Here is a 27,780-nt window from a genome sequence, read left to right as displayed (position 1 = left end):
CTGGCTGTTTCCATACTTTTGCCTACTAATTGCTTTCCAATGTTATTTTATTCAAGTGATTTTCCTGTTTTGAAGTAACTTCACTGTGATTGTAAACTATTGGTGTCCCTGCTTCAACACGGTGCATCTGTAAGAAAGGAGCAGAGGCCGTGAAGGACTTTCAGCACCGACTTGGCTAAAAAGCAAGTAATGTAAAAGCGGCTGAATTTGGACGTCCATGCAGCATCACTTTGCGCAACCACAGCTGTCTTCCAAAAAGATGTACTGGCAGCGGTGGGATTCGAACCCACGCCCCCAAAGAGACTAGAGCCTTAATACAGCGCCTTGGACCGCTCAGCCACGCTACCCTGTGTGCCTGCACTCTCCGGCTCGATACGACTGGTTGAAAAGTTTCTTTCCATTCCTCTTTTCGCCTTCCACCTTCCGGAAATAGAGGCAACGCTACCACACTAAGCCCTTTTCAATTTGTAAAACTGGCTGTTTCCATCCTTTTGCCAACTAATTGCTTTCCAATGTTATTTTATTCAAGTGATTTTCCTGTTTTGAAGTAACTTCACTGTGATTGTAAACTATTGGTGTCCTTGCTTCAACTCGGTGCATCTGTAAGAAAGGAGCAGAGGCCGTGAAGGACTTTCAGCACCGACTAGGCTAAAAAGCAAGGAATGTTAAAGCGGCTGAATTTTTTTACGTTCACGCAGCATCACTTTGCACAGCCACAGCAGTCTTCCAAAAAGATCTATTGGCAGCGGTGGGATTCGAACCCACGCCCCCGAAGAGACTGGAGCCTAAATCCAGCGCCTTGGACCGCTCGGCCACGCTACCCTGTGCTCCTGCGCTAACCGGCTCGCTACGACCAGTGGAAAAGTTTCTTTCCATTCCTTTTTTCGCCTTCCACATTCCGGAAATAGAGGCAACGCTACCACACTAAGCCCTTTTCAATGAGTAAAACTGTCTGTTTCCAACCTTTTGCCTACTAATTGCTTTCCACTGTTATTTGATTCAAGTGATTTTCCTGTTTTGAAGTAACTTCACTGTGATTGTAAACTATTGGTGTCCCTGCTTCAATACGGTGCATCTGTAAGAAAGGAGCAGAGGCCGTGACAGGCTTTCAGCACCGACTTGGCTAAAAAGCAAGGAATGTAAAAGCGGCTGAATTTGGACGTTCATGCAGCATCACTTTGCGCAGCCACAGCAGTCTTCCAAAAAGATGTACTGGCAGCGGTGGGATTCTAACCCACACCCCCGAAGAGACTGGAGCCTTAATCCAGCGCCTAGGACTGCTCGGCCACGCTACCCTGTGTGCCTACGCTCTCCGGCTCGCTACGACCGGTGAAAAAGTTTCTTTCCATTCCTTTTGTCGCCTTCCACCTTCCGGAAGTAGAGGCAACGCTACCACACTAAGCCCTTTTCAATGAGTAAATCTGTCTGTTTCCATCCTTTTGCCTACTATTTGCTTTCCACTGTTATTTTATTCAAGTGATTTTCCTGTTTTGAAGTAACTTCACTGTGATTGTAAACTATTGGTGTCCCTGCTTCAATACGGTGCATCTGTAAGAAAGGAGCAGAGGCCGTGAAAGGCTTTCAGCACCGACTAGGCTAAAAAGCAACGAATGTTAAAGCGGCTGAATTTGGACGTTCAAGCAGCATCACTTTGCACAGCCACAGCAGTCTTCCAAAAAGATCTATTGGCAGCGGTGGGATTCGAACCCACGCCCCCGAAGAGACTGGAGCCTAAATCCAGCGCCTTGGACCGCTCGGCCACGCTACCCTGTGCTCCTGCGCTAACCGGTTCGCTACGACCGGTGGAAAAGTTTCTTTCCATTCCTTTTTTCGCCTTCCACATTCCGGAAATAGAGGCAACGCTACCACACTAAGCCCTATTCAATGAGTAAAACTGTCTGTTTCCAACCTTTTGCCTACTAATTGCTTTCCACTGTTATTTGATTCAAGTGATTTTCCTGTTTTGAAGTAACTTCACTGTGATTGTAAACTATTGGTGTCCCTGCTTCAACACAGTGCATCTGTAAGAAAGGAGCAGAGGCCGTGAAGGACTTTCAGCACCGACTTGGCTAAAAAGCAAGTAATGTAAAAGCGGCTGAATTTGGACGTTCATGCAGCATCACTTTGCGCAGCCACAGCTGTCTTCAAAAAAGATGTACTGGCAGCGGTGGGATTCAAACCCATGCACCCGAAGAGACTAGAGCCTTAATACAGCGCCTTGGACCACTCGGCCACGCTACCCTGTGTGCCTACGCTCTCCGGCTCGATACGACCGGTGGAAAAGTTTCTTTCCATTCCTTTTTTCGCCTTCCACATTCCGGAAATAGAGGCCACGCTACCACACTAAGCCCTTTTCAATGAGTAAAACTGTCTGTTTCCAACCTTTTGCCTACTAATTGCTTTCCACTGTTATTTGATTCAAGTGATTTTCCTGTTTTGAAGTAACTTTACTGTGATTGTAAACTATTGGTGTCTATTTACGTTCATGTCTATTGACTTTCCATTCCTTTTTTCGCCTTCTACCTTCCGGAAATAGAGGCAACGCTACCACACTAAGCCCTTTTCAATGAGTAAAACTGGCTGTTTCCATACTTTTGCCTACTAATTGCTTTCCAATGTTATTTTATTCAAGTGATTTTCCTGTTTTGAAGTAACTTCACTGTGATTGTAAACTATTGGTGTCCCTGCTTCAACACGGTGCATCTGTAAGAAAGGAGCAGAGGCCGTGAAGGACTTTCAGCACCGACTTGGCTAAAAAGCAAGTAATGTAAAAGCGGCTGAATTTGGACGTCCATGCAGCATCACTTTGCGCAGCCACAGCTGTCTTCCAAAAAGATGTACTGGCAGCGGTGGGATTCGAACCCACGCCCCCAAAGAGACTAGAGCCTTAATACAGCGCCTTGGACCGCTCAGCCACGCTACCCTGTGTGCCTGCACTCTCCGGCTCGATACACTGGTTGAAAAGTTTCTTTCCATTCCTCTTTTCGCCTTCCACCTTCCGGAAATAGAGGCAACGCTACCACACTAAGCCCTTTTCAATTTGTAAAACTGGCTGTTTCCATCCTTTTGCCAACTAATTGCTTTCCAATGTTATTTTATTCAAGTGATTTTCCTGTTTTGAAGTAACTTCACTGTGATTGTAAACTATTGGTGTCCCTGCTTCAATACGGTGCATCTGTAAGAAAGGAGCAGAGGCCGTGACAGGCTTTCAGGACCGACTTGGCTAAAAAGCAAGGAATGTAAAAGCGGCTGAATTTGGACGTTCATGCAGCATCACTTTGCGCAGCCACAGCAGTCTTCCAAAAAGATGTACTGGCAGCGGTGGGATTCTAACCCACACCCCCGAAGAGACTGGAGCCTTAATCCAGCGCCTAGGACTGCTCGGCCACGCTACCCTGTGTGCCTACGCTCTCCGGCTCGCTACGACCGGTGAAAAAGTTTCTTTCCATTCCTTTTGTCGCCTTCCACCTTCCGGAAGTAGAGGCAACGCTACCACACTAAGCCCTTTTCAATGAGTAAATCTGTCTGTTTCCATCCTTTTGCCTACTATTTGCTTTCCACTGTTATTTTATTCAAGTGATTTTCCTGTTTTGAAGTAACTTCACTGTGATTGTAAACTATTGGTGTCCCTGCTTCAACACGGTGCATCTGTAAGAAAGGAGCAGAGGCCGTGAAGGACTTTCAGCACCGACTTGGCTAAAAAGCAAGGGATGTAAAAGCGGCTGAATTTGGACGTTCATGCAGCATCACTTTGCACAGCCACAGCAGTCTTCCAAAAAATGTACTGGCAGTGGTGGGATTCGAACCCACGCCCCCGAAGAGATTGGTGCCCTAATACAGCGACTTGGACCACTCGGCCACACTACCCTGTGTGCCTACGCTCTCCGGCTCGGTACGACCGGTGGAAAAGTTTCTTTCCATTCCTTTTTTCGCCTTCCACCTTCCGGAAGTAGAGGCAACGCTACCACACTAAGCCCTTTTCAATGAGTAAATCTGTCTGTTTCCAACCTTTTGCCTACTAATTGCTTTCCACTGTTATTTGATTCAAGTGATTTTCCTGTTTTGAAGTAACTTCACTGTGATTGTAAACTATTGGTGTCCCTGCTTCAATACGGTGCATCTGTAAGAAAGGAGCAGAGGCCGTGACAGGCTTTCAGCACCGACTTGGCTAAAAAGCAAGGAATGTAAAAGCGGCTGAATTTGGACGTTCATGCAGCATCACTTTGCGCAGCCACAGCAGTCTTCCAAAAAGATGTACTGGCAGCGGTGGGATTCTAACCCACACCCCCGAAGAGACTGGAGCCTTAATCCAGCGCCTAGGACTGCTCGGCCACGCTACCCTGTGTGCCTACGCTCTCCGGCTCGCTACGACCGGTGAAAAAGTTTCTTTCCATTTCTTTTGTCGCCTTCCACCTTCCGGAAGTAGAGGCAACGCTACCACACTAAGCCCTTTTCAATGAGTAAATCTGTCTGTTTCCATCCTTTTGCCTACTATTTGCTTTCCACTGTTATTTTATTCAAGTGATTTTCCTGTTTTGAAGTAACTTCACTGTGATTGTAAACTATTGGTGTCCCTGCTTCAACACGTTGCATCTGTAAGAAAGGAGCAGAGGCCGTGAAAGGCTTTCAGCACCGACTAGGCTAAAAAGCAAGAAATGTTAAAGCGGCTGAATTTGGACGTTTACGCAGCATCACTTTGCACAGCCACAGCAGTCTTCCAAAAAGATCTAATGGCAGCAGTAGGATTCGAACCCACGCCCCCGAAGAGATTGGAACCTTAATACAGCGCCTTGGACCACTCGGCCACGCTACCCTGTGTTCCTACGCTCTCCGGCTCGGTACGACTGGTGGAAAAGTTTCTTTCCATTCCTTTTTTCGCCTTCCACCTTCCGGAAGTAGAGGCAACGCTACCACACTAAGCCCTTTTCAATGAGTAAATCTGTCTGTTTCCATCCTTTTGCCTACTAATTGCTTTCCACTGTTAATTTATTCAAGTGATTTTCCTGTTTTGAAGTAACTTCACTGTGATTGTAAACTATTGGTGTCCCTGCTTCAACACGGTGCATCTGTAAGAAAGGAGCAGAGGCTGTGAAAGGCTTTCAGCACCGACTAGGCTAAAAAGCAAGGAATGTTAAAGCGGCTTAATTTGGACGTTCACGCAGCATCACTTTGCACAGCCACAGCAGTCTTCCAAAAAGATCTATTGGCAGCGGTGGGATTCGAACCCATGCCCCCGAAGAGACTGGAGCCTAAATCCAGTGCCTTGGATCGCTCGGCCACGCTACCCTGTGCTCCGGCGCTAACCGGCTCGCTATGACCTGTGGAAAAGTTTCTTTCCATTTCTTTTTTCGCCTTCCACATTCCGGAAATAGAGGCAACGCTACCACACTAAGCCCTTTTCAATGAGTAAAACTGTCTGTTTCCAACCTTTTGCCTACTAATTGCTTTCCACTGTTATTTGATTCAAGTGATTTTCCTGTTTTGAAGTAACTTCACTGTGATTGTAAACTATTGGTGTTCCTGCTTCAATACGGTGCATCTGTAAGAAAGGAGCAGAGGCCGTGACAGGCTTTCAGCACCGACTTGGCTAAAAAGCAAGGAATGTAAAAGCGGCTGAATTTGGACGTTCATGCAGCATCACTTTGCGCAGCCACAGCAGTCTTCCAAAAAGATGTACTGGCAGCGGTGGGATTCTAACACACACCCCCGAAGAGACTGGAGCCTTAATCCAGCGCCTAGGACTGCTCGGCCACGCTACCCTGTGTGCCTAGGCTCTCCGGCTCGCTACGACCGGTGAAAAAGTTTCTTTCCATTCCTTTTGTCGCCTTCCACCTTCCGGAAGTAGAGGCAACGCTACCACACTAAGCCCTTTTCAATGAGTAAATCTGTCTGTTTCCATCCTTTTGCCTACTATTTGCTTTCCACTGTTATTTTATTCAAGTGATTTTCCTGTTTTGAAGTAACTTCACTGTGATTGTAAACTATTGGTGTCCCTGCTTCAACACGGTGCATCTGTAAGAAAGGAGCAGAGGCCGTGAAAGGCTTTCAGCACCGACTAGGCTAAAAAGCAAGGAATGTTAAAGCGGCTGAATTTGGACGTTCAAGCAGCATCACTTTGCACAGCCACAGCAGTCTTCCAAAAAGATCTATTGGCAGCGGTGGGATTCGAACCCACGCCCCCGAAGAAACTGGAGCCTAAATCCAGTGCCTTGGACCGCTCGGCCACGCTACCCTGTGCACCTGCGCTAACCGGTTCGCTACGACCGGTGGAAAAGTTTCTTTCCATTCCTTTTTTCGCCTTCCACATTCCGGAAATAGAGGCAACGCTACCACACTAAGCCCTTTTCAATGAGTAAAACTGTCTGTTTCCAACCTTTTGCCTACTAATTGCTTTCCACTGTTATTTGATTCAAGTGATTTTCCTGTTCTGAAGTAACTTCACTGTGATTGTAAACTATTGGTGTCCCTGCTTCAACACGTTGCATCTGTAAGAAAGGAGCAGAGGCCGTGAAAGGCTTTCAGCACCGACTTGACTAAAAAGCAAGGAATGTAAAAGCGGCTGAATTTGGATGTTCATGCAGCATCACTTTGCGCAGCCACAGCAGTCTTCCAAAAAGATGTACTGGCAGCGTTGGGATTCAAACCCACGCACCCGAAGAGACTAGAGCCTTAATACAGCGCCTTGGACCACTCAGCCACGCTACCCTGTGTGCCTACGCTCTCCGGCTCGATACGACCGGTGGAAAAGTTTCTTTCCATTCCTTTTTTCGCCTTCCACCTTCCGGAAGTAGAGGCAACGCTACCACACTAAGCCCTTTTCAATGAGTAAATCTGGCTGTTTCCATCCTTTTGCCTACTAATTGCTTTCCAATGTTATTTTATTTAAGTGATTTTCCTGTTTTGAAGTAACTTCACTGTGATTGTAAACTATTGGTGTCCCTGCTTCAACACGGTGCATCTGTAAGAAAGGAGCAGAGGCCGTGAAAGGCTTTCAGCACCGACTAGGCTAAAAAGCAAGAAATGTTAAAGCAGCTGAATTTGGACGTTCACGCAGCATCACTTTGCACAGCCACAGCAGTCTTCCAAAAAGATCTAATGGCAGCAGTGGGATTCTAACCCACGCCCCCGAAGAGATTGGAGCCTTAATAAAGCGACTTGGACCGCTCACCCACGCCACCCTGTGTGCCTGCGCTCTCCGGCTCACTACGACCGGTGGAAAAGTTTCTTTCCATTCCTTTTTTCGCCTTCCACCTTCCGGAAGTAGAGGCAACGCTACCACACTAAGCCCTTTTCAATGAGTAAAACTGGCTGTTTCCATCCTTTTGCCTACTAATTGCTTTCCAATGTTATTTTATTCAAGTGATTTTCCTGTTTTGAAGTAACTTCACTGTGATTGTAAACTATTGGTGTCCCTGCTTCAACACGGTGCATCTGTAAGAAAGGAGCAGAGGCCGTGAAAGTCTTTCAGCACCGACTAGGCTAAAAACCAAGGAATGTAACAGCGGCTGAATTTGGACGTTCATGCAGCATCACTTTGCGAAGCCACAGCAGTCTTCCAAAAAGATATACTGGCAGCGGTGGGATTTGAACCCACACCCCCGAAGAGACTGGAGCCTAAATCCAGCGCCTTGGACAGCTCGGCCACGCTACCCTGTGCTCCTGTGCTAACCGGTTCGCTACGACCGGTGGAAAAGTTTCTTTCCATTCCTTTTTTCGCCTTCCACATTCCGGAAATAGAGGCAACGCTACCACACTAAGCCCTTTTCAATGAGTAAAACTGTCTGTTTCCAACCTTTTGCCTACTAATTGCTTTCCACTGTTATTTGATTCAAGTGATTTTCCTGTTCTGAAGTAACTTCACTGTGATTGTAAACTATTGGTGTCCCTGCTTCAACACGTTGCATCTGTAAGAAAGGAGCAGAGGCCGTGAAAGTCTTTCAGCACCGACTAGGTTAAAAAGCAAGGAATGTAAAAGCGGCTGAATTTGGACGTTCATGCAGCATCACTTTGCGCAGCCACAGCTGTCTTCCAAAAAGATGTACTGGCAGCGGTGGGATTCAAACCCATGCACCCGAAGAGACTAGAGCCTTAATACAGCGCCTTGGACCACTCGGCCACGCTACCCTGTGTGCCTACGCTCTCCGGCTCGATACGACCGGTGGAAAAGTTTCTTTCCATTCCTTTTTTCGCCTTTCACATTCCGGAAATAGAGGCAACGCTACCACACTAAGCCCTTTTCAATTAGTAAAACTGTCTGTTTCCAACCTTTTGCCTACTAATTGCTTTCCACTGTTACTTGATTCAAGTGATTTTCCTGTCTTGAAGTAACTTCACTGTGATTGTAAACTATTGGTGTCCCTGCTTCAACACGGTGCATCTGTAAGAAAGGAGCCGAGGCCGTGAAAGGCTTTCAGCACCGACTAGGCTAAAAAGCAAGGAATGTTAAAGCGGCTGAATTTGGACGTTCACGCAGCATCACTTTGCACAGCCACAGCAGTCTTCCAAAAGATCTATTGGCATTGGTGGGATTCGAACCCACGCCCCCGAAGAGACTGGAGCCTAAATCCAGCACCTTGGACCGCTCAGCCACGCTAACCTGTGCTCCTGTGCTAACCGGCTCGCTACGACCGGTGGAAAAGTTTCTTTCCATTCCTTTTTTCGCCTTCCACCTACCGGAAGTAAAGGCAACGCTACCACACTAAGCCCTTTTCAATGAGTAAATCTGTCTGTTTCCATCCTTTTGCCTACTAATTGCTTTCCACTGTTATTTTATTCAAGTGATTTTCCTGTTTTGAAGTAACTTCACTGTGATTGTAAACTATTGGTGTCCCTGCTTCAACACGGTGCATCTGTAAGAAAGGAGCAGAGGCCGTGAAAGGCTTTCAGCACCGACTAGGCTAAAAAGCAAGGAATGTTAAAGCGGCTGAATTTGGACGTTCACGCAGCATCACTTTGCACAGCCACAGCAGTCTTCCAAAAAGATCTATTGGCAGCGGTGGGATTCGAACCCACGCACCCGAAGAGACTGGAGCCTAAATCCAGCGCCTTGGACCGCTCGGCCACGCTACCCTGTGTTCCTGTGCTAACCGGCTCGGTACGACTGGTGGAAAAGTTTCTTTCCATTCCTTTTTTCGCCTTCCACATTCCGGAAATAGAGGCAACGCTACCACACTAAGCCCTTTTCAATGAGTAAAACTGTCTGTTTCCAACCTTTTGCCTACTAATTGCTTTCCACTGTTATTTGATTCAAGTGATTTTCCTGTTTTGAAGTAACTTCACTGTGATTGTAAACTATTGGTGTCTATTGACGTTCATGTCTGTTGACTTTCCATTCCTTTTTTCGCCTTCCACCTTCAGGAAATAGAGGCAACGCTACCACACTAAGCCCTTTTCAATGAGTAAAACTGGCTGTTTCCATCCTTTTGCCTACTAATTGCTTTCCAATGTTATTTTATTCAAGTGATTTTCCTGTTTTGAAGTAACTTCACTGTGATTGTAAACTATTGGTGTCCCTGCTTCAACACGGTGCATCTGTAAGAAAGGAGCAGAGGCCGTGAAGGACTTTCAGCACCGACTTGGCTAAAAAGCAAGGAATGTAAAAGCGGCTGAATTTGGACGTTCATGCAGCATCACTTTGCACAGCCACAGCAGTCTTCCAAAAAAATCTACTGGCAGTGGTGGGATTCGAACCCACGCCCCCGAAGAGATTGGTGCCCTAATACAGCGATTTGGACCACTCGGCCACACTACCCTGTGTGCCTACGCTCTCCGGCTCGGTACGACCGGTGGAAAAGTTTCTTTCCATTCCTTTTTTCGCCTTCCACCTTCCGGAAGTAGAGGCAACGCTACCACACTAAGCCCTTTTCAATGAGTAAATCTGTCTGTTTCCATCCTTTTGCCTACTAATTGCTTTCCACTGTTATTTTATTCAAGTTATTTTCCTGTTTTGAAGTAACTTCACTGTGATTGTAAACTATTGGTGTCCCTGCTTCAACACGGTGCATCTGTAAGAAAGGAGCAGAGGCTGTGAAAGGCTTTCAGCACCGACTAGGCTAAAAAGCAAGGAATGTTAAAGCGGCTGAATTTGGACGTTCACGCAGCATCACTTTGCACAGCCACAGCAGTCTTCCAAAAAGATCTATTGGCAGCGGTGGGATTCGAACCCACGGCCCCGAAGAGACTGGAGCCTAAATCCAGCGCCTTGGACCGCTCGGCCACGCTACCCTGTGCTCCTGCGCTAACCGGCTCGCTACGACCAGTGGAAAAGTTTCTTTCCATTCCTTTTTTCGCCTTCCACATTCCGGAAATAAAGGCAACGCTACCACACTAAGCCCTTTTCAATGAGTAAAACTGTCTGTTTCCAACCTTTTGCCTACTAATTGCTTTCCACTGTTATTTGATTCAAGTGATTTTCCTGTTTTGAAGTAACTTCACTGTGATTGTAAACTATTGGTGTCCCTGCTTCAATACGGTGCATCTGTAAGAAAGGAGCAGAGGCCGTGACAGGCTTTCAGCACCGACTTGGCTAAAAAGCAAGGAATGTAAAAGCGGCTGAATTTGAACGTTCATGCAGCATCACTTTGCGCAGCCACAGCAGTCTTCCAAAAAGATGTACTGGCAGCGGTGGGATTCTAACCCACACCCCCGAAGAGACTGGAGCCTTAATCCAGCGCCTAGGACTGCTCGGCCACGCTACCCTGTGTGCCTACGCTCTCCGGCTCGCTACGACCGGTGAAAAAGTTTCTTTCCATTTCTTTTGTCGCCTTCCACCTTCCGGAAGTAGAGGCAACGCTACCACACTAAGCCCTTTTCAATGAGTAAATCTGTCTGTTTCCATCCTTTTGCCTACTATTTGCTTTCCACTGTTATTTTATTCAAGTGATTTTCCTGTTTTGAAGTAACTTCACTGTGATTGTAAACTATTGGTGTCCCTGCTTCAACACGGTGCATCTGTAAGAAAGGAGCAGAGGCCGTGAAAGGCTTTCAGCACCGACTAGGCTAAAAAGCAAGGAATGTTAAAGCGGCTGAATTTGGACGTTCAAGCAGCATCACTTTGCACAGCCACAGCAGTCTTCCAAAAAGATCTATTGGCAGCGGTGGGATTCGAACCCACGCCCCCGAAGAGACTGGAGCTAGAAATCCAGCGCCTTGGACCGCTCGGCCACGCTACCCTGTGCTCCTGCGCTAACCGGTTCACTACGACCGGTGGAAAAGTTTCTTTCCATTCCTTTTTTCGCCTTCCACATTCCGGAAATAGAGGCAACGCTACCACTCTAAACCCTTTTCAAAGAGTAAAACTGTCTGTTTCCAACCTTTTGCCTACTAATTGCATTCCACTGTTATTTGATTCAAGTGATTTTCCTGTTTTGAAGTAACTTCACTGTGATTGTAAACTATTGGTGTCTATTGACGTTCATGTCTATTGACTTTCCATTCCTTTTTTCGCCTTCTACCTTCCAGAAATAGAGGCAACGCTACCACACTAAGCCCTTTTCAATGAGTAAAACTGGCTGTTTCCATCCTTTTGCCTACTAATTGCTTTCCAATGTTATTTTATTCAAGTGATTTTCCTGTTTTTAAGTAACTTCACTGTGATTGTAAACTATTGGTGTCCCTGCTTCAACACGGTGCATCTGTAAGAAAGGAGCAGAGGCCGTGAAGGACTTTCAGCACCGACTTGGCTAAAAAGCAAGGAATGTAAAAGCGGCTGAATTTGGACGTTCATGCAGCATCACTTTGCGCAGCCACAGCAGTCTTTCAAAAAAATGTACTGGCAGTGGTGGGATTCAAACCCACACCTCCGAAGAGATTGGAGCCTTAATACAGCGACTTGAACCACTCGGCCACACTACCCTGTGTGCCTACGCTCTCCGGCTCGGTACGACCGGTGGAAAAGTTTCTTTCAATTCCTTTTTTCGCCTTCCACCTTCCGGAAGTAGAGGCAACGCTACCACACTAAGCCCTTTTCAATGAGTAAATCTGTCTGTTTCCATCCTTTTGCCTACTAATTGCTTTCCACTGTTATTTTATTCAAGTGATTTTCCTGTTTTGAAGTAACTTCACTGTGATTGTAAACTATTGGTGTCCCTGCTTCAACACGTTGCATCTGTAAGAAAGGAGCAGAGGCCGTGAAAGGCTTTCAGCACCGACTAGGCTAAAAAGCAAGAAATGTTAAAGCGGCTGAATTTGGACGTTTACGCAGCATCACTTTGCACAGCCACAGCAGTCTTCCAAAAAGATCTAATGGCAGCAGTAGGATTCGAACCCACGCCCCCGAAGAGATTGGAACCTTAATACAGCGCCTTGGACCACTCGGCCACGCTACCCTGTGTTCCTACGCTCTCCGGCTCGGTACGATTGGTGGAAAAGTTTCTTTCCATTCCTTTTTTCGCCTTCCACCTTCCGGAAGTAGAGGCAACGCTACCACACTAAGCCCTTTTCAATGAGTAAATCTGTCTGTTTCCATCCTTTTGCCTACTAATTGCTTTCCACTGTTAATTTATTCAAGTGATTTTCCTGTTTTGAAGTAACTTCACTGTGATTGTAAACTATTGGTGTCCCTGCTTCAACACGGTGCATCTGTAAGAAAGGAGCAGAGGCTGTGAAAGGCTTTCAGCACCGACTAGGCTAAAAAGCAAGGAATGTTAATGCGGCTTAATTTGGACGTTCACGCAGCATCACTTTGCACAGCCACAGCAGTCTTCCAAAAAGATCTATTGGCAGCGGTGGGATTCGAACCCACGCCCCCGAAGAGACTGGAGCCTAAATCCAGTGCCTTGGATCGCTCGGCCACGCTACCCTGTGCTCCGGCGCTAACCGGCTCGCTATGACCTGTGGAAAAGTTTCTTTCCATTTCTTTTTTCGCCTTCCACATTCCGGAAATAGAGGCAACGCTACCACACTAAGCCCTTTTCAATGAGTAAAACTGTCTGTTTCCAACCTTTTGCCTACTAATTGCTTTCCACTGTTATTTGATTCAAGTGATTTTCCTGTTTTGAAGTAACTTCACTGTGATTGTAAACTATTGGTGTTCCTGCTTCAATACGGTGCATCTGTAAGAAAGGAGCAGAGGCCGTGACAGGCTTTCAGCACCGACTTGGCTAAAAAGCAAGGAATGTAAAAGCGGCTGAATTTGGACGTTCCTGCAGCATCACTTTGCGCAGCCACAGCAGTCTTCCAAAAAGATGTACTGGCAGCGGTGGGATTCTAACACACACCCCCGAAGAGACTGGAGCCTTAATCCAGCGCCTAGGACTGCTCGGCCACGCTACCCTGTGTGCCTAGGCTCTCCGGCTCGCTACGACCGGTGAAAAAGTTTCTTTCCATTCCTTTTGTCGCCTTCCACCTTCCGGAAGTAGAGGCAACGCTACCACACTAAGCCCTTTTCAATGAGTAAATCTGTCTGTTTCCATCCTTTTGCCTACTATTTGCTTTCCACTGTTATTTTATTCAAGTGATTTTCCTGTTTTGAAGTAACTTCACTGTGATTGTAAACTATTGGTGTCCCTGCTTCAACACGGTGCATCTGTAAGAAAGGAGCAGAGGCCGTGAAAGGCTTTCAGCACCGACTAGGCTAAAAAGCAAGGAATGTTAAAGCGGCTGAATTTGGACGTTCAAGCAGCATCACTTTGCACAGCCACAGCAGTCTTCCAAAAAGATCTATTGGCAGCGGTGGGATTCGAACCCACGCCCCCGAAGAAACTGGAGCCTAAATCCAGTGCCTTGGACCGCTCGGCCACGCTACCCTGTGCACCTGCGCTAACCGGTTCGCTACGACCGGTGGAAAAGTTTCTTTCCATTCCTTTTTTCGCCTTCCACATTCCGGAAATAGAGGCAACGCTACCACACTAAGCCCTTTTCAATGAGTAAAACTGTCTGTTTCCAACCTTTTGCCTACTAATTGCTTTCCACTGTTATTTGATTCAAGTGATTTTCCTGTTCTGAAGTAACTTCACTGTGATTGTAAACTATTGGTGTCCCTGCTTCAACACGTTGCATCTGTAAGAAAGGAGCAGAGGCCGTGAAAGGCTTTCAGCACCGACTTGACTAAAAAGCAAGGAATGTAAAAGCGGCTGAATTTGGACGTTCATGCAGCATCACTTTGCGCAGCCACAGCAGTCTTCCAAAAAGATGTACTGGCAGCGTTGGGATTCAAACCCACGCACCAGAAGAGACTAGAGCCTTAATACAGCGCCTTGGACCACTCAGCCACGCTACCCTGTGTGCCTACGCTCTCCGGCTCGATACGACCGGTGGAAAAGTTTCTTTCCATTCCTTTTTTCGCCTTCCACCTTCCGGAAGTAGAGGCAACGCTACCACACTAAGCCCTTTTCAATGAGTAAATCTGGCTGTTTCCATCCTTTTGCCTACTAATTGCTTTCCAATGTTATTTTATTCAAGTGATTTTCCTGTTTTGAAGTAACTTCACTGTGATTGTAAACTATTGGTGTCCCTGCTTCAACACGGTGCATCTGTAAGAAAGGAGCAGAGGCCGTGAAAGGCTTTCAGCACCGACTAGGCTAAAAAGCAAGGAATGTTAAAGCGGCTGAATTTGGACGTTCAAGCAGCATCACTTTGCACAGCCACAGCAGTCTTCCAAAAAGATCTATTGGCAGCGGTGGGATTCGAACCCACGCCCCCGAAGAGACTGGAGCTAGAAATCCAGCGCCTTGGACCGCTCGGCCACGCTACCCTGTGCTCCTGCGCTAACCGGTTCACTACGACCGGTGGAAAAGTTTCTTTCCATTCCTTTTTTCGCCTTCCACATTCCGGAAATAGAGGCAACGCTACCACTCTAAACCCTTTTCAAAGAGTAAAACTGTCTGTTTCCAACCTTTTGCCTACTAATTGCATTCCACTGTTATTTGATTCAAGTGATTTTCCTGTTTTGAAGTAACTTCACTGTGATTGTAAACTATTGGTGTCTATTGACGTTCATGTCTATTGACTTTCCATTCCTTTTTTCGCCTTCTACCTTCCAGAAATAGAGGCAACGCTACCACACTAAGCCCTTTTCAATGAGTAAAACTGGCTGTTTCCATCCTTTTGCCTACTAATTGCTTTCCAATGTTATTTTATTCAAGTGATTTTCCTGTTTTTAAGTAACTTCACTGTGATTGTAAACTATTGGTGTCCCTGCTTCAACACGGTGCATCTGTAAGAAAGGAGCAGAGGCCGTGAAGGACTTTCAGCACCGACTTGGCTAAAAAGCAAGGAATGTAAAAGCGGCTGAATTTGGACGTTCATGCAGCATCACTTTGCGCAGCCACAGCAGTCTTTCAAAAAAATGTACTGGCAGTGGTGGGATTCAAACCCACACCTCCGAAGAGATTGGAGCCTTAATACAGCGACTTGAACCACTCGGCCACACTACCCTGTGTGCCTACGCTCTCCGGCTCGGTACGACCGGTGGAAAAGTTTCTTTCAATTCCTTTTTTCGCCTTCCACCTTCCGGAAGTAGAGGCAACGCTACCACACTAAGCCCTTTTTAATGAGTAAATCTGTCTGTTTCCATCCTTTTGCCTACTAATTGCTTTCCACTGTTATTTTATTCAAGTGATTTTCCTGTTTTGAAGTAACTTCACTGTGATTGTAAACTATTGGTGTCCCTGCTTCAACACGTTGCATCTGTAAGAAAGGAGCAGAGGCCGTGAAAGGCTTTCAGCACGGACTAGGCTAAAAAGCAAGAAATGTTAAAGCGGCTGAATTTGGACGTTTACGCAGCATCACTTTGCACAGCCACAGCAGTCTTCCAAAAAGATCTAATGGCAGCAGTAGGATTCGAACCCACGCCCCCGAAGAGATTGGAACCTCAATACAGCGCCTTGGACCACTCGGCCACGCTACCCTGTGTTCCTACGCTCTCCGGCTCGGTACGACTGGTGGAAAAGTTTCTTTCCATTCCTTTTTTCGCCTTCCACCTTCCGGAAGTAGAGGCAACGCTACCACACTAAGCCCTTTTCAATGAGTAAATCTGTCTGTTTCCATCCTTTTGCCTACTAATTGCTTTCCACTGTTAATTTATTCAAGTGATTTTCCTGTTTTGAAGTAACTTCACTGTGATTGTAAACTATTGGTGTCCCTGCTTCAACACGGTGCATCTGTAAGAAAGGAGCAGAGGCTGTGAAAGGCTTTCAGCACCGACTAGGCTAAAAAGCAAGGAATGTTAATGCGGCTTAATTTGGACGTTCACGCAGCATCACTTTGCACAGCCACAGCAGTCTTCCAAAAAGATCTATTGGCAGCGGTGGGATTCGAACCCACGCCCCCGAAGAGACTGGAGCCTAAATCCAGTGCCTTGGATCGCTCGGCCACGCTACCCTGTGCTCCGGCGCTAACCGGCTCGCTATGACCTGTGGAAAAGTTTCTTTCCATTTCTTTTTTCGCCTTCCACATTCCGGAAATAGAGGCAACGCTACCACACTAAGCCCTTTTCAATGAGTAAAACTGTCTGTTTCCAACCTTTTGCCTACTAATTGCTTTCCACTGTTATTTGATTCAAGTGATTTTCCTGTTTTGAAGTAACTTCACTGTGATTGTAAACTATTGGTGTTCCTGCTTCAATACGGTGCATCTGTAAGAAAGGAGCAGAGGCCGTGACAGGCTTTCAGCACCGACTTGGCTAAAAAGCAAGGAATGTAAAAGCGGCTGAATTTGGACGTTCCTGCAGCATCACTTTGCGCAGCCACAGCAGTCTTCCAAAAAGATGTACTGGCAGCGGTGGGATTCTAACACACACCCCCGAAGAGACTGGAGCCTTAATCCAGCGCCTAGGACTGCTCGGCCACGCTACCCTGTGTGCCTAGGCTCTCCGGCTCGCTACGACCGGTGAAAAAGTTTCTTTCCATTCCTTTTGTCGCCTTCCACCTTCCGGAAGTAGAGGCAACGCTACCACACTAAGCCCTTTTCAATGAGTAAATCTGTCTGTTTCCATCCTTTTGCCTACTATTTGCTTTCCACTGTTATTTTATTCAAGTGATTTTCCTGTTTTGAAGTAACTTCACTGTGATTGTAAACTATTGGTGTCCCTGCTTCAACACGGTGCATCTGTAAGAAAGGAGCAGAGGCCGTGAAAGGCTTTCAGCACCGACTAGGCTAAAAAGCAAGGAATGTTAAAGCGGCTGAATTTGGACGTTCAAGCAGCATCACTTTGCACAGCCACAGCAGTCTTCCAAAAAGATCTATTGGCAGCGGTGGGATTCGAACCCACGCCCCCGAAGAAACTGGAGCCTAAATCCAGTGCCTTGGACCGCTCGGCCACGCTACCCTGTGCACCTGCGCTAACCGGTTCGCTACGACCGGTGGAAAAGTTTCTTTCCATTCCTTTTTTCGCCTTCCACATTCCGGAAATAGAGGCAACGCTACCACACTAAGCCCTTTTCAATGAGTAAAACTGTCTGTTTCCAACCTTTTGCCTACTAATTGCTTTCCACTGTTATTTGATTCAAGTGATTTTCCTGTTCTGAAGTAACTTCACTGTGATTGTAAACTATTGGTGTCCCTGCTTCAACACGTTGCATCTGTAAGAAAGGAGCAGAGGCCGTGAAAGGCTTTCAGCACCGACTTGACTAAAAAGCAAGGAATGTAAAAGCGGCTGAATTTGGACGTTCATGCAGCATCACTTTGCGCAGCCACAGCAGTCTTCCAAAAAGATGTACTGGCAGCGTTGGGATTCAAACCCACGCACCCGAAGAGACTAGAGCCTTAATACAGCGCCTTGGACCACTCAGCCACGCTACCCTGTGTGCCTACGCTCTCCGGCTCGATACGACCGGTGGAAAAGTTTCTTTCCATTCCTTTTTTCGCCTTCCACCTTCCGGAAGTAGAGGCAACGCTACCACACTAAGCCCTTTTCAATGAGTAAATCTGGCTGTTTCCATCCTTTTGCCTACTAATTGCTTTCCAATGTTATTTTATTCAAGTGATTTTCCTGTTTTGAAGTAACTTCACTGTGATTGTAAACTATTGGTGTCCCTGCTTCAACACGGTGCATCTGTAAGAAAGGAGCAGAGGCTGTGAAAGGCTTTTAGCACCGACTAGGCTAAAAACCAAGGAATGTAAAAGCGGCTGAATTTGGACGTTCATGCAGCATCACTTTGCGCAGCAACAGCAGTCTTCCAAAAAAATGTACTGGCAGTGGTGGGATTCGAACCCACACCCCCAAAGAGATTGGAGCCTTAATACAGCGACTTGGACCGCTCGGCCACGCTACCCTGTATGCTTGCACTCTCCGGCTCGCTACGACCGGTTGAAAAGTTTCTTTCCATTCCTCTTTTCGCCTTCCACCTTCCGGAAATAGAGGCAACGCTACCACACTAAGCCCTTTTCAATTTGTAAAACTGGCTGTTTCCATCCTTTTGCCTACTAATTGCTTTCCAATGTTATTTTATTCAAGTGATTTTCCTGTTTTGAAGTATCTTCACTGTGATTGTAAACTATTGGTGTCCCTGCTTCAACACGGTGCATCTGTAAGAAAGGAGCAGAGGCCGTGAAAGGCTTTCAGCACCGACTAGGCTAAAAAGCAAGAAATGTTAAAGCGGCTGAATTTGGACGTTCACGCAGCATCACTTTGCACAGCCACAGCAGTCTTCCAAAAAGATCTAATGGCAGCAGTGGGATTCGAACCCACGCCCCCGAAGAGATTGGAGCCTTAATAAAGCGACTTGGACCGCTCACCCACGCCACCCTGTGTGCCTGCGTTCTCCGGCTCACTACGACCGGTGGAAAAGTTTCTTTCCATTCCTTTTTTCGCCTTCCACCTTCCGGAAGTAGAGGCAACGCTACCACACTAAGCCCTTTTCAATGAGTAAAACTGGCTGTTTCCATCCTTTTGCCTACTAATTGCTTTCCAATGTTATTTTATTCAAGTGATTTTCCTGTTTTGAAGTAACTTCACTGTGATTGTAAACTATTGGTGTCCCTGCTTCAACACGGTGCATCTGTAAGAAAGGAGCAGAGGCCGTGAAAGGCTTTCAGCACCGACTAGGCTAAAAACCAAGGAATGTAACAGCGGCTGAATTTGGACGTTCATGCAGCATCACTTTGCGAAGCCACAGCAGTCTTCCAAAAAGATATACTGGCAGCGGTGGGATTTGAACCCACACCCCCGAAGAGACTGGAGCCTAAATCCAGCGCCTTGGACAGCTCGGCCACGCTACCCTGTGCTCCTGTGCTAACCGGTTCGCAACGACCGGTGGAAAAGTTTCTTTCCATTCCTTTTTTCGCCTTCCACATTCCGGAAATAGAGGCAACGCTACCACACTAAGCCCTTTTCAATGAGTAAAACTGTCTGTTTCCAACCTTTTGCCTACTAATTGCTTTCCACTGTTATTTGATTCAAGTGATTTTCCTGTTCTGAAGTAACTTCACTGTGATTGTAAACTATTGGTGTCCCTGCTTCAACACGTTGCATCTGTAAGAAAGGAGCAGAGGCCGTGAAAGTCTTTCAGCACCGACTAGGTTAAAAAGCAAGGAATGTAAAAGCGGCTGAATTTGGACGTTCATGCAGCATCACTTTGCGCAGCCACAGCTGTCTTCCAAAAAGATGTACTGGCAGCGGTGGGATTCAAACCCATGCACCCGAAGAGACCAGAGCCTTAATACAGCGCCTTGGACCACTCGGCCACGCTACCCTGTGTGCCTACGCTCTCCGGCTCGATACGACCGGTGGAAAAGTTTCTTTCCATTCCTTTTTTCGCCTTCCACCTACCGGAAGTAAAGGCAACGCTACCACACTAAGCCCTTTTCAATGAGTAAATCTGTCTGTTTCCATCCTTTTGCCTACTAATTGCTTTCCACTGTTATTTTATTCAAGTGATTTTCCTGTTTTGAAGTAACTTCACTGTGATTGTAAACTATTGGTGTCCCTGCTTCAACACGGTGCATCTGTAAGAAAGGAGCAGAGGCCGTGAAAGGCTTTCAGCACCGACTAGGCTAAAAAGCAAGGAATGTTAAAGCGGCTGAATTTGGACGTTCACGCAGCATCACTTTGCACAGCCACAGCAGTCTTCCAAAAAGATCTATTGGCAGCGGTGGGATTCGAACCCACGCCCCCGAAGAGACTGGAGCCTAAATCCAGCGCCTTGGACCGCTCGGCCACGCTACCCTGTGTTCCTGTGCTATCCGGCTCGGTACGACCGGTGGAAAAGTTTCTTTCCATTCCTTTTTTCGCCTTCCACATTCCGGAAATAGAGGCAACGCTACCACACTAAGCCCTTTTCAATGAGTAAAACTGTCTGTTTCCAACCTTTTGCCTACTAATTGCTTTCCACTGTTATTTGATTCAAGTGATTTTCCTGTTTTGAAGTAACTTCACTGTGATTGTAAACTATTGGTGTCTATTGACGTTCATGTCTGTTGACTTTCCATTCCTTTTTTCGCCTTCCACCTTCAGGAAATAGAGGCAACGCTACCACACTAAGCCCTTTTCAATGAGTAAAACTGGCTGTTTCCATCCTTTTGCCTACTAATTGCTTTCCAATGTTATTTTATTCAAGTGATTTTCCTGTTTTGAAGTAACTTCACTGTGATTGTAAACTATTGGTGTCCCTGCTTCAACACGGTGCATCTGTAAGAAAGGAGCAGAGGCCGTGAAGGACTTTCAGCACCGACTTGGCTAAAAAGCAAGGAATGTAAAAGCGGCTGAATTTGGACGTTCATGCAGCATCACTTTGCACAGCCACAGCAGTTTTCCAAAAAAAATGTACTGGCAGTGGTGGGATTCGAACCCACGCCCCCGAAGAGATTGGTGCCCTAATACAGCGACTTGGACCACTCGGCCACACTACCCTGTGTGCCTACGCTCTCCGGCTCGGTACGACCGGTGGAAAAGTTTCTTTCCATTCCTTTTTTCGCCTTCCACCTTCCGGAAGTAGAGGCAACGCTACCACACTAAGCCCTTTTCAATGAGTAAATCTGTCTGTTTCCATCCTTTTGCCTACTAATTGCTTTCCACTGTTATTTTATTCAAGTGATTTTCCTGTTTTGAAGTAACTTCACTGTGATTGTAAACTATTGGTGTCCCTGCTTCAACACGGTGCATCTGTAAGAAAGGAGCAGAGGCTGTGAAAGGCTTTCAGCACCGACTAGGCTAAAAAGCAAGGAATGTTAAAGCGGCTGAATTTGGACGTTCACGCAGCATCACTTTGCACAGCCACAGCAGTCTTCCAAAAAGATCTATTGGCAGCGGTGGGATTCGAACCCACGCCCCCGAAGAGACTGGAGCCTAAATCCAGCGCCTTGGACCACTCGGCCACGCTACCCTGTGCTCCTGCGCTAACCGGCTCGCTACGACCAGTGGAAAAGTTTCTTTCCATTCCTTTTTTCGCCTTCCACATTCCGGAAATAGAGGCAACGCTACCACACTAAGCCCTTTTCAATGAGTAAAACTGTCTGTTTCCAACCTTTTGCCTACTAATTGCTTTCCACTGTTATTTGATTCAAGTGATTTTCCTGTTTTGAAGTAACTTCACTGTGATTGTAAACTATTGGTGTCCCTGCTTCAATACGGTGCATCTGTAAGAAAGGAGCAGAGGCCGTGACAGGCTTTCAGCACCGACTTGGCTAAAAAGCAAGGAATGTAAAAGCGGCTGAATTTGGACGTTCATGCAGCATCACTTTGCGCAGCCACAGCAGTCTTCCAAAAAGATGTACTGGCAGCGGTGGGATTCTAACCCACACCCCCGAAGAGACTGGAGCCTTAATCCAGCGCCTAGGACTGCTCGGCCACGCTACCCTGTGTGCCTACGCTCTCCGGCTCGCTACGACCGGTGAAAAAGTTTCTTTCCATTTCTTTTGTCGCCTTCCACCTTCCGGAAGTAGAGGCAACGCTACCACACTAAGCCCTTTTCAATGAGTAAATCTGTCTGTTTCCATCCTTTTGCCTACTATTTGCTTTCCACTGTTATTTTATTCAAGTGATTTTCCTGTTTTGAAGTAACTTCACTGTGATTGTAAACTATTGGTGTCCCTGCTTCAACACGGTGCATCTGTAAGAAAGGAGCAGAGGCCGTGAAAGGCTTTCAGCACCGACTAGGCTAAAAAGCAAGGAATGTTAAAGCGGCTGAATTTGGACGTTCAAGCAGCATCACTTTGCACAGCCACAGCAGTCTTCCAAAAAGATCTATTGGCAGCGGTGGGATTCGAACCCACGCCCCCGAAGAGACTGGAGCTAGAAATCCAGCGCCTTGGACCGCTCGGCCACGCTACCCTGTGCTCCTGCGCTAACCGGTTCACTACGACCGGTGGAAAAGTTTCTTTCCATTCCTTTTTTCGCCTTCCACATTCCGGAAATAGAGGCAACGCTACCACACTAAACCCTTTTCAAAGAGTAAAACTGTCTGTTTCCAACCTTTTGCCTACTAATTGCATTCCACTGTTATTTGATTCAAGTGATTTTCCTGTTTTGAAGTAACTTCACTGTGATTGTAAACTATTGGTGTCTATTGACGTTCATGTCTATTGACTTTCCATTCCTTTTTTCGCCTTCTACCTTCCAGAAATAGAGGCAACGCTACCACACTAAGCCCTTTTCAATGAGTAAAACTGGCTGTTTCCATCCTTTTGCCTACTAATTGCTTTCCAATGTTATTTTATTCAAGTGATTTTCCTGTTTTTAAGTAACTTCACTGTGATTGTAAACTATTGGTGTCCCTGCTTCAACACGGTGCATCTGTAAGAAAGGAGCAGAGGCCGTGAAGGACTTTCAGCACTGACTTGGCTAAAAAGCAAGGAATGTAAAAGCGGCTGAATTTGGACGTTCATGCAGCATCACTTTGCGCAGCCACAGCAGTCTTCCAAAAAAATGTACTGGCAGTGGTGGGATTCAAACCCACGCCTCCGAAGAGATTGGAGCCTTAATACAGCGACTTGAACCACTCGGCCACACTACCCTGTGTGCCTACGCTCTCCGGCTCGGTACGACCGGTGGAAAAGTTTCTTTCAATTCCTTTTTTCGCCTTCCACCTTCCGGAAGTAGAGGCAACGCTACCACACTAAGCCCTTTTCAATGAGTAAATCTGTCTGTTTCCATCCTTTTGCCTACTAATTGCTTTCCACTGTTATTTTATTCAAGTGATTTTCCTGTTTTGAAGTAACTTCACTGTGATTGTAAACTATTGGTGTCCCTGCTTCAACACGTTGCATCTGTAAGAAAGGAGCAGAGGCCGTGAAAGGCTTTCAGCACCGACTAGGCTAAAAAGCAAGAAATGTTAAAGCGGCGGAATTTGGACGTTTACGCAGCATCACTTTGCACAGCCACAGCAGTCTTCCAAAAAGATCTAATGGCAGCAGTAGGATTCGAACCCACGCCCCCGAAGAGATTGGAACCTTAATACAGCGCCTTGGACCACTCGGCCACGCTACCCTGTGTGCCTACGCTCTCCGGCTCGGTACGACTGGTGGAAAAGTTTCTTTCCATTCCTTTTTTCGCCTTCCACCTTCCGGAAGTAGAGGCAACGCTACCACACTAAGCCCTTTTCAATGAGTAAATCTGTCTGTTTCCATCCTTTTGCCTACTAATTGCTTTCCACTGTTAATTTATTCAAGTGATTTTCCTGTTTTGAAGTAACTTCACTGTGATTATAAACTATTGGTGTCCCTGCTTCAACACGGTGCATCTGTAAGAAAGGAGCAGAGGCTGTGAAAGGCTTTCAGCACCGACTAGGCTAAAAAGCAAGGAATGTTAAAGCGGCTGAATTTGGACGTTCACGCAGCATCACTTTGCACAGCCACAGCAGTCTTCCAAAAAGATCTATTGGCAGCGGTGGGATTCGAACCCACGCCCCCGAAGAGACTGGAGCCTAAATCCAGTGCCTTGGATCGCTCGGCCACGCTACCCTGTGCTCCGGCGCTAACCGGCTCGCTATGACCTGTGGAAAAGTTTCTTTCCATTTCTTTTTTCGCCTTCCACATTCCGGAAATAGAGGCAACGCTACCACACTAAGCCCTTTTCAATGAGTAAAACTGTCTGTTTCCAACCTTTTGCCTACTAATTGCTTTCCACTGTTATTTGATTCAAGTGATTTTCCTGTTTTGAAGTAACTTCACTGTGATGGTAAACTATTGGTGTTCCTGCTTCAATACGGTGCATCTGTAAGAAAGGAGCAGAGGCCGTGACAGGCTTTCAGCACCGACTTGGCTAAAAAGCAAGGAATGTAAAAGCGGCTGAATTTGGACGTTCATGCAGCATCACTTTGCGCAGCCACAGCAGTCTTCCAAAAAGATGTACTGGCAGCGGTGGGATTCTAACACACACCCCCGAAGAGACTGGAGCCTTAATCCAGCGCCTAGGACTGCTCGGCCACGCTACCCTGTGTGCCTAGGCTCTCCGGCTCGCTACGACCGGTGAAAAAGTTTCTTTCCATTCCTTTTGTCGCCTTCCACCTTCCGGAAGTAGAGGCAACGCTACCACACTAAGCCCTTTTCAATGAGTAAATCTGTCTGTTTCCATCCTTTTGCCTACTATTTGCTTTCCACTGTTATTTTATTCAAGTGATTTTCCTGTTTTTGAAGTAACTTCACTGTGATTGTAAACTATTGGTGTCCCTGCTTCAACACGGTGCATCTGTAAGAAAGGAGCAGAGGCCGTGAAAGGCTTTCAGCACCGACTAGGCTAAAAAGCAAGGAATGTTAAAGCGGCTGAATTTGGACGTTCAAGCAGCATCACTTTGCACAGCCACAGCAGTCTTCCAAAAAGATCTATTGGCAGCGGTGGGATTCGAACCCACGCCCCCGAAGAAACTGGAGCCTAAATCCAGTGCCTTGGACCGCTCGGCCACGCTACCCTGTGCACCTGCGCTAACCGGTTCGCTACGACCGGTGGAAAAGTTTCTTTCCATTCCTTTTTTCGCCTTCCACATTCCGGAAATAGAGGCAACGCTACCACACTAAGCCCTTTTCAATGAGTAAAACTGTCTGTTTCCAACCTTTTGCCTACTAATTGCTTTCCACTGTTATTTGATTCAAGTGATTTTCCTGTTCTGAAGTAACTTCACTGTGATTGTAAACTATTGGTGTCCCTGCTTCAACACGTTGCATCTGTAAGAAAGGAGCAGAGGCCGTGAAAGGCTTTCAGCACCGACTTGACTAAAAAGCAAGGAATGTAAAAGCGGCTGAATTTGGACGTTCATGCAGCATCACTTTGCGCAGCCACAGCAGTCTTCCAAAAAGATGTACTGGCAGCGTTGGGATTCAAACCCACGCACCCGAAGAGACTAGACCCTTAATACAGCGCCTTGGACCACTCAGCCACGCTACCCTGTGTGCCTATGCTCTCCGGCTCGATACGACCGGTGGAAAAGTTTCTTTCCATTCCTTTTTTCGCCTTCCACCTTCCGGAAGTAGAGGCAACGCTACCACACTAAGCCCTTTTCAATGAGTAAATCTGGCTGTTTCCATCCTTTTGCCTACTAATTGCTTTCCAATGTTATTTTATTCAAGTGATTTTCCTGTTTTGAAGTAACTTCACTGTGATTGTAAACTATTGGTGTCCCTGCTTCAACACGGTGCATCTGTAAGAAAGGAGCAGAGGCTGTGAAAGGCTTTTAGCACCGACTAGGCTAAAAACCAAGGAATGTAAAAGCGGCTGAATTTGGACGTTCATGCAGCATCACTTTGCGCAGCAACAGCAGTCTTCCAAAATAATGTACTGGCAGTGGTGGGATTCGAACCCACACCCCCAAAGAGATTGGAGCCTTAATACACGACTTGGACCGCTCGGCCACGCTACCCTGTGTGCTTGCACTCTCCGGCTCGCTACGACCGGTTGAAAAGTTTCTTTCCATTCCTCTTTTCGCCTTCCACCTTCCGGAAATAGAGGCAACGCTACCACACTAAGCCCTTTTCAATTTGTAAAACTGGCTGTTTCCATCCTTTTGCCTACTAATTGCTTTCCAATGTTATTTTATTCAAGTGATTTTCCTGTTTTGAAGTAACTTCACTGTGATTGTAAACTATTGGTGTCCCTGCTTCAACACGGTGCATCTGTAAGAAAGGAGCAGAGGCCGTGAAAGGCTTTCAGCACCGACTAGGCTAAAAAGCAAGAAATGTTAAAGCGGCTGAATTTGGACGTTCACGCAGCATCACTTTGCACAGCCACAGCAGTCTTCCAAAAAGATCTAATGGCAGCAGTGGGATTCGAACCCACGCCCCCGAAGAGATTGGAGCCTTAATAAAGCGACTTGGACCGCTCACCCACGCCACCCTGTGTGCCTGCGCTCTCCGGCTCACTACGACCGGTGGAAAAGTTTCTTTCCATTCCTTTTTTCGCCTTCCACCTTCCGGAAGTAGAGGCAACGCTACCACACTAAGCCCTTTTCAATGAGTAAAACTGGCTGTTTCCATCCTTTTGCCTACTAATTGCTTTCCAATGTTATTTTATTCAAGTGATTTTCCTGTTTTGAAGTAACTTCACTGTGATTGTAAACTATTGGTGTCCCTGCTTCAACACGGTGCATCTGTAAGAAAGGAGCAGAGGCCGTGAAAGGCTTTCAGCACCGACTAGGCTAAAAACCAAGGAATGTAACAGCGGCTGAATTTGGACGTTCATGCAGCATCACTTTGCGAAGCCACAGCAGTCTTCCAAAAAAGATATACTGGCAGCGGTGGGATTTGAACCCACACCCCCGAAGAGACTGGAGCCTAAATCCAGCGCCTTGGACAGCTCGGCCACGCTACCCTGTGCTCCTGTGCTAACCGGTTCGCTACGACCGGTGTAAAAGTTTCTTTCCATTCCTTTTTTCGCCTTCCACATTCCGGAAATAGAGGCAACGCTACCACACTAAGCCCTTTTCAATGAGTAAAACTGTCTGTTTCCAACCTTTTGCCTACTAATTGCTTTCCACTGTTATTTGATTCAAGTGATTTTCCTGTTCTGAAGTAACTTCACTGTGATTGTAAACTATTGGTGTCCCTGCTTCAACACGTTGCATCTGTAAGAAAGGAGCAGAGGCCGTGAAAGTCTTTCAGCACCGACTAGGTTAAAAAGCAAGGAATGTAAAAGCGGCTGAATTTGGACGTTCATGCAGCATCACTTTGCGCAGCCACAGCTGTCTTCCAAAAAGATGTACTGGCAGCGGTGGGATTCAAACCCATGCACCCGAAGAGACTAGAGCCTTAATACAGCGCCTTGGACCACTCGGCCACGCTACCCTGTGTGCCTACGCTCTCCGGCTCGATACGACCGGTGGAAAAGTTTCTTTCCATTCCTTTTTTCGCCTTCCACATTCCGGAAATAGAGGCAACGCTACCACACTAAGCCCTTTTCAATGAGTAAAACTGTCTGTTTCCAACCTTTTGCCTACTAATTGCTTTCCACTGTTATTTGATTCAAGGGATTTTCCTGTCTTGAAGTAACTTCACTGTGATTGTAAACTATTGGTGTCCCTGCTTCAACACGGTGCATCTGTAAGAAAGGAGCCGAGGCCGTGAAAGGCTTTCAGCACCGACTAGGCTAAAAAGCAAGGAATGTTAAAGCGGCTGAATTTGGACGTTCACGCAGCATCACTTTGCACAGCCACAGCAGTCTTCCAAAAGATCTATTGGCATTGGTGGGATTCGAACCCACGCCCCCGAAGAGACTGGAGCCTAAATCCAGCGCCTTGGACCGCTCGGCCACGCTAACCTGTGCTCCTGTGCTAACCGGCTCGCTACGACCGGTGGAAAAGTTTCTTTCCATTCCTTTTTTGCCTTCCACATTCCGGAAATAGAGGCAACGCTACCACACTAAGCCCTTTTCAATGAGTAAAACTGTCTGTTTCCAAACTTTTGCCTACTAATTGCTTT

At 46.7% G+C, this 27,780-nt stretch overlaps 21 non-coding genes across 21 annotated transcripts; all 21 read right to left on the bottom strand.

The window, feature by feature from the left end:
* Positions 1-740: 740 nt before the first annotated feature.
* On the bottom strand, positions 741-822 carry trnal-uag (transfer RNA leucine (anticodon UAG)). The gene has a single exon. It is a non-coding gene; the product is annotated as a tRNA-Leu (tRNA).
* Positions 823-1,686: 864 nt separating this feature from the next.
* Positions 1,687-1,768, bottom strand: trnal-uag (transfer RNA leucine (anticodon UAG)). The gene has a single exon. It is a non-coding gene; the product is annotated as a tRNA-Leu (tRNA).
* Positions 1,769-5,204: 3,436 nt separating this feature from the next.
* trnal-uag (transfer RNA leucine (anticodon UAG)) lies at positions 5,205-5,286 on the bottom strand. Its single transcript has one exon. It is a non-coding gene; the product is annotated as a tRNA-Leu (tRNA).
* Positions 5,287-6,150: 864 nt separating this feature from the next.
* trnal-uag (transfer RNA leucine (anticodon UAG)) lies at positions 6,151-6,232 on the bottom strand. The gene has a single exon. It is a non-coding gene; the product is annotated as a tRNA-Leu (tRNA).
* A 1,337-nt stretch (positions 6,233-7,569) lies between these two features.
* Positions 7,570-7,651, bottom strand: trnal-uag (transfer RNA leucine (anticodon UAG)). The gene has a single exon. It is a non-coding gene; the product is annotated as a tRNA-Leu (tRNA).
* A 1,336-nt stretch (positions 7,652-8,987) lies between these two features.
* On the bottom strand, positions 8,988-9,069 carry trnal-uag (transfer RNA leucine (anticodon UAG)). Its single transcript has one exon. It is a non-coding gene; the product is annotated as a tRNA-Leu (tRNA).
* Positions 9,070-10,142: 1,073 nt separating this feature from the next.
* trnal-uag (transfer RNA leucine (anticodon UAG)) lies at positions 10,143-10,224 on the bottom strand. The gene has a single exon. It is a non-coding gene; the product is annotated as a tRNA-Leu (tRNA).
* An 864-nt stretch (positions 10,225-11,088) lies between these two features.
* On the bottom strand, positions 11,089-11,171 carry trnar-ucu (transfer RNA arginine (anticodon UCU)). The gene has a single exon. It is a non-coding gene; the product is annotated as a tRNA-Arg (tRNA).
* Positions 11,172-12,717: 1,546 nt separating this feature from the next.
* Positions 12,718-12,799, bottom strand: trnal-uag (transfer RNA leucine (anticodon UAG)). Its single transcript has one exon. It is a non-coding gene; the product is annotated as a tRNA-Leu (tRNA).
* An 864-nt stretch (positions 12,800-13,663) lies between these two features.
* trnal-uag (transfer RNA leucine (anticodon UAG)) lies at positions 13,664-13,745 on the bottom strand. Its single transcript has one exon. It is a non-coding gene; the product is annotated as a tRNA-Leu (tRNA).
* An 864-nt stretch (positions 13,746-14,609) lies between these two features.
* Positions 14,610-14,692, bottom strand: trnar-ucu (transfer RNA arginine (anticodon UCU)). Its single transcript has one exon. It is a non-coding gene; the product is annotated as a tRNA-Arg (tRNA).
* Positions 14,693-16,238: 1,546 nt separating this feature from the next.
* trnal-uag (transfer RNA leucine (anticodon UAG)) lies at positions 16,239-16,320 on the bottom strand. Its single transcript has one exon. It is a non-coding gene; the product is annotated as a tRNA-Leu (tRNA).
* An 864-nt stretch (positions 16,321-17,184) lies between these two features.
* trnal-uag (transfer RNA leucine (anticodon UAG)) lies at positions 17,185-17,266 on the bottom strand. The gene has a single exon. It is a non-coding gene; the product is annotated as a tRNA-Leu (tRNA).
* A 1,810-nt stretch (positions 17,267-19,076) lies between these two features.
* Positions 19,077-19,158, bottom strand: trnal-uag (transfer RNA leucine (anticodon UAG)). The gene has a single exon. It is a non-coding gene; the product is annotated as a tRNA-Leu (tRNA).
* Positions 19,159-20,022: 864 nt separating this feature from the next.
* On the bottom strand, positions 20,023-20,104 carry trnal-uag (transfer RNA leucine (anticodon UAG)). The gene has a single exon. It is a non-coding gene; the product is annotated as a tRNA-Leu (tRNA).
* Positions 20,105-21,178: 1,074 nt separating this feature from the next.
* On the bottom strand, positions 21,179-21,260 carry trnal-uag (transfer RNA leucine (anticodon UAG)). The gene has a single exon. It is a non-coding gene; the product is annotated as a tRNA-Leu (tRNA).
* Positions 21,261-22,124: 864 nt separating this feature from the next.
* Positions 22,125-22,207, bottom strand: trnar-ucu (transfer RNA arginine (anticodon UCU)). The gene has a single exon. It is a non-coding gene; the product is annotated as a tRNA-Arg (tRNA).
* A 1,546-nt stretch (positions 22,208-23,753) lies between these two features.
* trnal-uag (transfer RNA leucine (anticodon UAG)) lies at positions 23,754-23,835 on the bottom strand. Its single transcript has one exon. It is a non-coding gene; the product is annotated as a tRNA-Leu (tRNA).
* Positions 23,836-24,700: 865 nt separating this feature from the next.
* On the bottom strand, positions 24,701-24,782 carry trnal-uag (transfer RNA leucine (anticodon UAG)). Its single transcript has one exon. It is a non-coding gene; the product is annotated as a tRNA-Leu (tRNA).
* A 1,810-nt stretch (positions 24,783-26,592) lies between these two features.
* trnal-uag (transfer RNA leucine (anticodon UAG)) lies at positions 26,593-26,674 on the bottom strand. The gene has a single exon. It is a non-coding gene; the product is annotated as a tRNA-Leu (tRNA).
* An 860-nt stretch (positions 26,675-27,534) lies between these two features.
* trnal-uag (transfer RNA leucine (anticodon UAG)) lies at positions 27,535-27,619 on the bottom strand. The gene has a single exon. It is a non-coding gene; the product is annotated as a tRNA-Leu (tRNA).
* Positions 27,620-27,780: the final 161 nt, after the last annotated feature.

Source organism: Carassius carassius, chromosome 1 (assembly GCF_963082965.1).
Source record: "Carassius carassius chromosome 1, fCarCar2.1, whole genome shotgun sequence".
Lineage (NCBI taxonomy): Eukaryota > Metazoa > Chordata > Actinopteri > Cypriniformes > Cyprinidae > Carassius > Carassius carassius.
Note: the sequence above shows the minus strand (reverse complement) of the source record. Positions and strands in the feature narration are given on the sequence as shown.